General features: G+C 39.0%; 1 pseudogene; it reads right to left on the reverse strand.

Annotated features, from left to right (window-relative positions):
- LOC145139262 (putative ubiquitin-conjugating enzyme E2 38) overlaps positions 1-8,531 on the reverse strand; it is a 28,405-nt pseudogene extending 19,874 nt beyond the window's left edge.
- Positions 8,532-10,264: the final 1,733 nt, after the last annotated feature.

Below are 10,264 nucleotides of genomic sequence, written 5' to 3' on the forward strand. Positions count from 1 at the left end.
TGGTCACCTTCTTCTTGCAAGAATACCACACAAGGATAAAAAATGGCCTCTCCTTCCTCACAAACGCTCTAGCTCTCTTAGGGTTTCTCTCTAGGGTCTGGTAGCCGCAACTGAAGGCTATAAGAGCCTTTAAATAGGTCCCAAACCCGAGAAATTAGGGTTTCACTTGACAGCGTGGACTCGCCGAGTCCACGAGTCGACTCGTCGAGTCCGGTCACTAATCCGGAGAAGAACTCGCGATCCTACTCGGCGAGTCTAAGCACCAACTCGCCGAGTTCCTCCCCAAACTCAAAATAAATGAATAATATAATATACCTGGGAATCCGGATGTTACAGGTGACAAAGAATGAATCAGAGGCGCTGAATAAAAGATAAAGCAAAGTCATTTAGCATTCAGCGGTTACTGTTCATGGTCAACGCTTCGACCGCTTCGAATTCGCACATTTGTCACTTATTTTAAGTGTTGAGTTAGTGGTTACTGTTCATGGTCAACGCTTCGACCCCTTCGAATTCGCACATTTGTCAATTGTTTTAAGGGTTGAGTTAGTGGTTATTGTCCATAGTCAACGCTTCGAACCCTTCGAATTCGTACATTTGTCACTCATAAAGGAATGATAAAATTTCGTCTGTTTGCAACAAGTACAGTATCTTTTTCAAATTTTGAAAAATTCAAAAATCCAAAAAGATTTTCTTTTGTTTTGTCCTTAAATTTTAGAAAAATCAAAAATCCAAAAAGATTTTCTTTTGTTTTGTACTTAAATTTTCGAAAAAAATCAAAAATCCAAAAACATTTTCTTTTGTTTTATCATTTAATTTTCAAAAAATCAAAAATCCAAAAAGATTTGTTTTTCTTTTGTCATTTAATTTTCGAAAATTTTAAAATTCAAAAAGATTTTCGTTTGATCTGTCTTTATTTTCGAAAAATTCAAAACAACAAAAATATTTTGATTCTTACTTCTTTTTAGTGTTTTGTTGCAGATTATCATGACGATTCAGAGGGGACTATGCAAGCAGTATTAGGGTCAGGTACATTTTTTTCGTATGAATCGATAAATTTTTCATCATTTGAACTAGTTAGGTTGTCCCTAGAAGCATGTTGCTGCATGTTGACCAAAGCCTCCATGACTCAATGTATGTGTACGAAAGCCTTAATGAAATTTTTCATACGAAAATTTCTTCCCAATCAGGCTTATATTCACATTAGTCTCTGAGCTACCTGACTCTTCTCAAAATGAGTTAAGAGTTTCCTGTTTGGTCCAAAAACATAACAGAGGTACTTTTCGTGTCTTATACCAATCTTTTTCATCCATAACGTTCTTACACGATCACACACGAAGACATATGTCCGAGAGGTCTCTGATCAAACCCATCGAGACTTAGACATATCAAAACTCTGTGTTTATGATCTGACATCATGAGACCGTGATGAAAGTGAAACCCAATATACACTACACTTTTAAGGAATTGACGGGGAACATTGTTCCAGATTTTCACGTAATTTTTTGTTTCTGTACCAAAATTCGAAACTCCAAATCATATTCATTTCGATTGAGTGGTCTTGATCAAACATTCGAAACCCAAGATGTTTGTTACCCAACAAGATCCAGAACACAAAATTTTTTCTTGAATATGATTTCCGTGTGAGTTTCATTCGAATGTCCTTGTCATGTTAAAATTTATCAAAGCCAACTTGTCACTGACTACACTGGTCAAACAAGTAATTTCTGTTACAATTTATCACCTTATGTTTAGGATGACATGTAACGAAATTTTGAACCTACCCACGAAGCATTCTCAAAAGAAGCCTTTTGATACTTTTCAAAAAGTATTCGATTGTAATTCACGGGAACATACACAAGCTGTTGATCATCTCTCTTGATGATTAACGAAGCAACCTTTGCCCGGGGTTTAACTGCCTTCGTGTCAAATTAAATTTTTTTTTGACATCACAAAATCCCAAAATTTTTTATTTCATTGTTTCTTGTCTAACTTTCTTTGGAACACTGCACACACGAAATCCTTGAGGTTCTGAGTAATACCAACTCAGGCTGATGATTTCGAACATCTGGCATATGACTTCGCTTTTTATCCTAAAAGTGAAAGAGCCTTGCTTCCATTCGAAGGGTTCTGACGGTTACAATTCTCTTGGGGAGATAATGACAGGCTATGTATAAATGACGTATGGTATTCTGTCCGGTTTTCAAGGTGATGTGACAGCTACTTTTTGACGCATGGCTACCTTTCCGCAGTAATGGTCCGATTTTCAAGGTGCCAAGTCGGATGTCATTAATTATACATCCCGCTTCAAATTCAAAATTCAGCGTTACATATAAAAAGGGGGTTCAAGAGTTCATTAGTCGTTTACGCGATCAAAACGAAAAATTCCCAAATTCTCTGTTCATCATCATCTTCAAACCCTAACAATGGCGACTTCTGCTCATGTCGATCCTTCCACTGAAGATATTTCGTCTGCACCAGTAATGAAGATTCAATCCACAAACTACTATGTGGATGGTGAAGTTTCTCAATACCCAGAGGAATTAAAGATGCTCATCGTGGCTTTGAAGCACTCTGTTTTATCCATGACGATGTTCAATTCCTTTTCTGTTCCATTATCCTGGCTTTCTCAAGCAGGATCCACTGCAACATAGAACAAAGCATCTGATAAGATCACTTTCCATCTTGTGAACGACAAAAAGGTTAGGCTATCCAAGAAACTCTTCTGCCAGATTCTTGCTATTCCGAATTCGCCTCCTTATGTTGATTTCACATTCCCTCAAATAGTCCACATGTTTAATGAGATGCGATATCAGCCCCCATTGTCAAAGATTAGTGACTTTAAGAAATCTGGTCTTCCTAGACTATGGAATTTCTTGTTTGGAATTTTTCTACGCTGTTTAACCAGAAGAACAGTTGGGTTAGACAAAGGAAGGATGGAGGTGTATGCAATGGTTGCCGGCATATACTATGATCTTCACGCGGATTATTCGACACAATTATGGAAGGAATTCCAAAAGGGTGTAGAACATACGAATGCTGTTCATGACATTTCGTGTGCACGATACTGGAGTCTTATTTTGCAATATTTTTACAATAAGGAAGGGATTTTGGTACCAAATGACGAAGAAAGAGTTACTTTTCAATCATACCATTATCCGAAGGAAGTTGTAGATAATGCTGATGATTTCCCAACTGTGGCTCGAATTCCAGATGCGATGCTCAAACGGGTTGATCCTACGAATTCCGTTTTGGTGGCCTATTTGCAAACAATCGATTATTCTGTTCAGACTGGGATTCTATTTCCAAGGGAAGAAAAGAAGTCCAAAAAGTCAAAGAAGGTTGCTCCTGCTTCATCAGAAAAGAAAACCAAGGATTCGAAATCCTCGAAGTCTCCAAAGAAAAAGCCTGAAACTATTGGAGTATCTGTTGCTGAGACCCAAGTGATTGAGCCCATTGTTGAAAAAACACAAGAGAATGTCATCATTCCTTCGAAAACAGGAATGTTTCGAAGAATTAAAATGAAGTCCACTCACAAAAGCAAGTCTCCTTCACAGAAAATGGTTCGAAAACCTCAAATCACTCATCAAGGAGTGTTAATTCGCGAAGTACCAGCACCTGTTTCTCCGGTGTCAAAGAAACGAAGGGCTGGGGATATGGCAAAACACTTGTCACAAAAGAAGAAGAAGAAGACTCGAAAACTTGTTCTTTCTACTGAGTCTACAGAAGAAGATGAACGAATTCCAGAGACTCCAGAGTTTACTCATCTCACAGAAGGTTCAACTCCTGAGAAGACAGTTGCCATACCACCCGAAGTTTCGATTGCCAAATCAGTTTCTGAGGAGGTTCGAACTTCAGGCATCGCTGCACACGTATCTGATACGAATGCAAATGTCGATATGGGTGAAGGAGGTTCGAATCATGGAGATCAAGGTCCTATTATTTCTACTGCTTTCGAAACTATTGTTTCTGTCTCACCATCTGCTATTCCCATTACATCATCCACAGACTCACCTACCTTCGAACATATTATCAATCAACCATTCACTTCAATTTTCTCTTCTCAATCTACTGATCCACCCAAAACAACTTCACCTATTCAAGAAACCATTGAAATGGAGACAGAGACAGATAATGAGGGATTTGGTGGAACGTTTGAAGACTTAGAATTTCATGAAGAGGAAGAGGAGTTTCCTGATCATATGCTAATGACCATGAAGCAGTTCAAAATTCTGAATCAGAAATTGAATTCAATAATTCAATCTCAAGCGGATATAGGGGGTGGTTCATCAGTTTCGAGTTTGGAGGTTGATTCGTTGTTGAAAATGCTTGAAGCCAGAGTTATTAGCAAATTCTCTGGAATGATTAATGATTCAGAATCTCGAATTTTGGAGAAGGTTGACTACACTGATCAGAATAACGAACTTCGTGTTAAATCTCAACGATCTGATTTTATGGGTGAGGTCAAGAATCTAAAAAGCATAACAAAAGAACGACATGTTCTTTTTGTTCAAGAAGTTAAGAAGGTACGCGAAGATGTCAACATGCAAATTCGTGAACTCCGCGAAGACATGCAGAAAGAAATTGGCAATTTTCAAAAAGATTATGCCTCTTTACATAAGAAAGTTGATATCATTTGTGATGCAGTCACTCGCTTTGTTAAGTTGTATGAAGGTTTGAGTCCTCAAATAACTCAATTTTCAACATCCGAAAGTGCAGGCTTTGAGGAGGTGATTAAGATGCTCAAGGAGTTGAAAGAGATTTCTGTTCGGCTGGTTTCTTCTTCATTAATTACTCCTGAATTTCTATCACAGAAGTGTATACAATTCGAAGCCATTCTTAACAAGCAATTTGCACCGCTCTTTCGCATATCAAGTCTTCTTCCCACAACAACTGCCCCTCCTGTTTTCACAGGGGTGCAAGGGGGAGAAAGGAAGTCAAGTGAAGAAGATACGAAAGTGGTGGGAACGGTATTTTCTTCGAAAATCCCTACAACAAAACCGGTGATTGCTTCTGCTGAACAAGTAACTTCAACTGTCGTAACAACAATGCCAACTGCAAGACCAATTTCGAAAGGAATTGTAATTGGTAAACCTTTAGAAACTGGTGGGAGTGGTTCGAAGCCAAAAGAGGCAATTGAAAATCCTGCTTCAAAAGATAAAGGGAAATCGATTTTTGTTGAAAAATCAAAAGATGAAAAGAAGGCTGAAGCAGAGGCTGAACTGGAAAAACTGAGGATCATCCAAAGCATTATGACTCAGCGTGTAAGTGATCCGAAGGGGATGGATAAAGGTGATCCAGCTAAACATTATAATTACGAGACAATCGAGGCCAAGGTTGCTTTCAATCACATGTATACTTTCGAAAAGAAACCAAAGCAGAGCTATTTGGTCACGAATACTGACGCAAGCCTGCAGGATTTCCCGATAAACGAAATGATGTTTATCATGCCACAGTTCAAAGCTGAAGGGAATTTCAAAGAAAAAGATGAAGGCACACACATGAAAATTCGTTTTCATGCTGTACTTGGAAAAGCCCCTGAGGAAGTATGGTCACTGGTCAAAATAAAGAAAGTGATCAGCATGAAAAAGGATGTGATCTTCAAAACACAGAACCGAATGAATTCAAGCTTGGAGTTGCTCACATCAAGATTTTTATTGAAAACTACTATGAGTGCTTGACACTTACTGATATGGAGTTGGCTACTGCCAAGGGAATGGAAATAAAAGCCCCAATGGCTCCTTCGAAGACTCAGGCAGAATTAAAGAAATATGCTGATGGTGAAATTTGCCTAAAACCTTTTGGATTAGTCTTCGCAGGAAAAGACAAAGCTGGAAAAGCGAAAAGGTTTTTATTCCAGGCAAGTGAAGTGGAAAGGTATTCAACGTCTCAATATACGAAGTTAGTTGTTCGTATGAATCACTGCAAGAAAAACAATGAAGGGGACAAGAAAGAGTTGAAGAAAATTATCTCATGGTATACAGAGGTTCGAAGGGTGTTGCTGTACTCCATCACACTTCTTACAAACTGAAGACTTCGACTGTGATTACAAAGGGGGAGATTGTAAGGGTCTAAATGTTGTAATTAGTCGAAGTATGTTTTGGTGTCTTCGAACATTTTGTAATATATTTTACTAGGGCATTATATTCGAAGCTTAACGCTTAGTCCTTAGTATATATTTTGTACGCTTTCCTCTCCTATAAATAGGAGTGTTTACTAGAGTCTTAGAAACGAGTCTTTACAAAATTGTCATTTGTACTCTGTAAAACTTGAGAGCGTAATAGAGCTGAAACAAGATCATATTTACATCTTGTGTCTAAATCTCGCATTCTTACTTGAATTCATACTCTGATTAATTCAATACTCGATTCTTTGTTTCATCATACAGTGACGCACTTTCAACAATACACAATTGTTCATCTGAATATGTTGAGCCATTACCGTATCCGTTTTAACCATACTTGGATTCCAGTCTAAAAAATCAAACCTGTCATATTTTCAATTACTAGTGGTAGTGTTTCTTCTTTTTTCACAAATGGATTTTAACTTAATTGATCACTCATGAATTATTAGCAAACACTTTAAAACTTCCACATTTCTATCTAATCGTCAAAATACATTACGGATTGAAGTTTGAAGTATTTCTCAACCTATTTTTTTTATCTACCTATATGTATTGTTCTTAAAATTTTAACAATAGCAATCATTGCTGCTACCTTCCTTTTCTTTCCCCCGAACTTGATTTCTCGCTCTCCTTCTAATTTTAGATCTCACACACCCAAAATAATAACATAATACATTGTCTAACTTTGTTTCTGTCTATTTTGCTTTACTTGGTATCATGTTTGTACACATACAGACTAGAAGTCTACCCTTTCGTTTTGAGCGATTAATACATGTATAGTCGTGAGGTATAATTTTGATTTAGTCAACTTTGATATATTCAAATACGCCATTTATCATATACTTCTTATTTTTATTTTGAAATCTACTATAAAACAAGTAATCCTTATTTACATTCGCTCCTTTTGCTCTAAATTTAAAATTTTGATTAAATGAGCAATTTTCATTGTATTTCCCTTACAATTAATACACAAGGTGACTACCATTGTTCTTATCATCTTACAAAATCCAGAAAATATATGTGAATGTTAGGATGATAATCCTTGTTGATCGATTAGATTCAAACAGGTAGAATATTAACACAATGATAATCAAACTGATGCTGAATGATTAAACGCCACGCCTCAGAAGAACTCGATGAAGAATTGATATTGTAGAGGCGTGATTAGAGTTACAAGAGTGAATATCAGAGTTAACAAAAATACGATGCATGCATGCACCTTAAATACTCTAACCCTAGAAATAAATATGAGTGGACAGGCCCAACTCGTTAATACAAAACAGACTAAACAAAAAGGCCCAATGACGCAACATCTAATACTCAACAATCTCCCATTTGCGTCAATTGAGGCAGTAGTCCATCAGCCAGTGATTCGCTTCTGCACTGCATAGATTTTGGGAATGAAGCACAACAACAGCTTGCGGACCTGGATATACAACAAAATCATGTCTCAGAAGCATTTGACACCGTCCTTGTGGTTTCCCTTGAACTTGATAAACGACTCCAAAATAAACTCCAGACAAGAAGTAGTGTATAGATGTTTGTCTTCGAGATAGAAGTAAGACTTGCGAAAGTCTGCTCCAGGTCGTTCTCTAGACTAGTACACTACGAACCATCCTTCCTTGTATATCTTGCCCGACTTGAGTTTATCGTAGTCTTTCGGAGCTTCCTTCAGAACGACATTAGGCTTCCTCCTCAGAACTGTAGCGATATCCACATCCATCATACCAACCTCATGAATATATGACTTGATCATAAGTTGGAGATGGGATATAACAGGTTCGTACTTCTCTTTCTCTCTCAGCAACATATTATATAGCACCATCTATTCATGGGGATTCAGACAAGGCAAGTCTGCGAGAGTGAATTCGTAGGCTTGACAAGTAGAACCTCTCGCTACCTTGAAGTTCGCGATGGGGAAGCTTTCAGTATCGATTGGCCCAGTGACTTTCACTGCAACAATCTTGTTCGCACTCTAAGTTTAGTATTGAGGCTTCATGTGCTTTAAGTAGAAAGAGAACAACGAGCGATCAACTCCACTGTCTATGAAAGGAGCATTCACAACCTTCACGAAAGCACGAAACCTGCAAGCCTTAGGAGTAATGGGAAGATCTAATTGTGAATCCTAAGAATTTTGGAGATCAAAGGATGCAACCGGATCCAACCAATACTGGCTTGACAACTCCACAGCTTCATGTTGGATTCGCTTCAGGGACCACTTTGGAAATAGAAGAATTATGCTTTTGAGTGTGGCCTGAGCTTCTTTTTCTGCCCTTTCTTTCTCTTCAGCCTCCTTGACGATACGTTGATGTTCGTTTAATTCTACTTCACGAGCCTTCCACCTTTTAAGCTCAGCTTCATCAGGCTCTTTGTCTTCGTCATTGTCAATAATGGGGTCGTCACTGAACATTTTTTCCTTCCCCTTAGGTTCTTTCTTGACAATAGGATTTGGGAGGTTCGTTCTTCGTGATTCCTAATCCACCTTCTCCCCCTTGTTTCGGAACAAACTCCTGATTCGAAACACCCTCCAGTCGGTGCAACATTGCGAAAACAGGACTTAACTTTTCAGCTAAGTGCTTCCGAACAGTGATAGAAATTATGGAGTCCCTCGTCTCAAGGATATTTGAGAGTAATCTTGTAACATCTGAAATATAGCTTCGCATCACTGCCCTCTCAGACAATAGATAATTGACCTGTTTCTCAGCATATTGAAGCTTGAGATCCAACACTTTCACCTTTTCTGTCTTGATGGCGAGAGCATCCATAATCTTGCTTTCCATCGCCAAATCATCTTTCAGTTTTGTAATCTGCGAAGAGATGGATGTTTGAAATGCTTGATGGTCCTTTTGAAGACCCTTGCGAAGATCTAGCAAGTTAGCTTTCTCTGACTTGAACATAGAACCCAAGTTCTGGAGAGCTGCGTTCGCTGAACCAATGTTGGTGTTGTAGGTGGACTTGCAATCTTCCATGAATTCAACGGTTTTAGAGATTAGTTTATTGACTTTTTCGGTCATAGTCTTGCTGACTTCGGCAGAATCAGACACTGCCTTATTCATCTTCGCAGCATTTTCTGCGTGTTCCTTCGTGATGCGCTCAAACAAAGATTCAACCGCCGCTTTTGAGTAAGCTTCAGAAGAAGAAGCCTTGGAAGCGAGAAGCAGCTGGTCAATCTTTTCAAGAAGGGACTGAAGCTGCCCTTTCATGGCTGTGGCTTCATATTCACTTTCGGTCCTTATCTGGAATGGACTGTAGGTGAATCCGCCAAGGTCATCGTCATCATCATCCCTAAAGATCATATCTGGATCATCAGTGCGAATAGGGGAGATGGGCCGGGAGGTGAAACATGGGTTGAAAAGCTTGAAGTTTTAGCCCCCGTATCAGATACGTTGACTAAACTTAAAGGTTCGGCTGAGGTAGTGGGTGGGATGGTTGAATCTGTGAAGAGTGGGATTGAAATGGGGATAGTGGTTTGAGGTTGAGTTGAGACAGGTGGAGGGCAGGGTGCAATGGTGATTGGTGTAGTAGTAGTTTTTGGTGAAGGAGGAGGAGAAGGAACTAAATCATTGAATGGTTGGGTTACCTCAGTGTTCGTAGTCGGTCCATCAGTGCTTACCAGTTGTTCGTTACGAACCTGTTCGCCTTCGTTGTGAACTTGATCTTCCTCCTCATTACGAACGTCAGATTCAGTTTCAGATTCAGAACTTTCACTCTTACTTGAAGTTGGAGATGGAGTGGGAGACTTGCGTTTGCGAGCAGGTTGCTTTCGCCTTTTTGGAGCAGCAGTGGAAGAAGCTGTTGGGGCCTTTCGATTTTTGGCTGGAGGTTTCGCAGCTGCAGATGGTCCCCCCTTATCATCAGATTTCTTTTATCCCTTCTTCGAACCCTTGCCCCTTTTCTTGGGTTTGTCTGCTTTAGCAAGGATGATTTGCATTTCTTCAGTTAACTCTCGAGGACCAGATGGACTTAGCATCCTGTACCCTTCCAAAATCTTGCTAGAAGGAGGCACATCTCTAAACATGACTGCTAGGATTGATCCAATGAAGGAAAATTTGGAAGAATCTGCAACTATAATCCATGTAGTGTGAAAAGTAGACACTAAAGCCATCAAAGAATTTTCCATCACCAGAACCTGGTATTTCACCA

Source organism: Lactuca virosa, chromosome 9 (genome assembly GCF_052849685.1).
Source record: "Lactuca virosa cultivar CGN04683 chromosome 9, Lactuca_virosa_CGN04683_v6, whole genome shotgun sequence".
Lineage (NCBI taxonomy): Eukaryota > Viridiplantae > Streptophyta > Magnoliopsida > Asterales > Asteraceae > Lactuca > Lactuca virosa.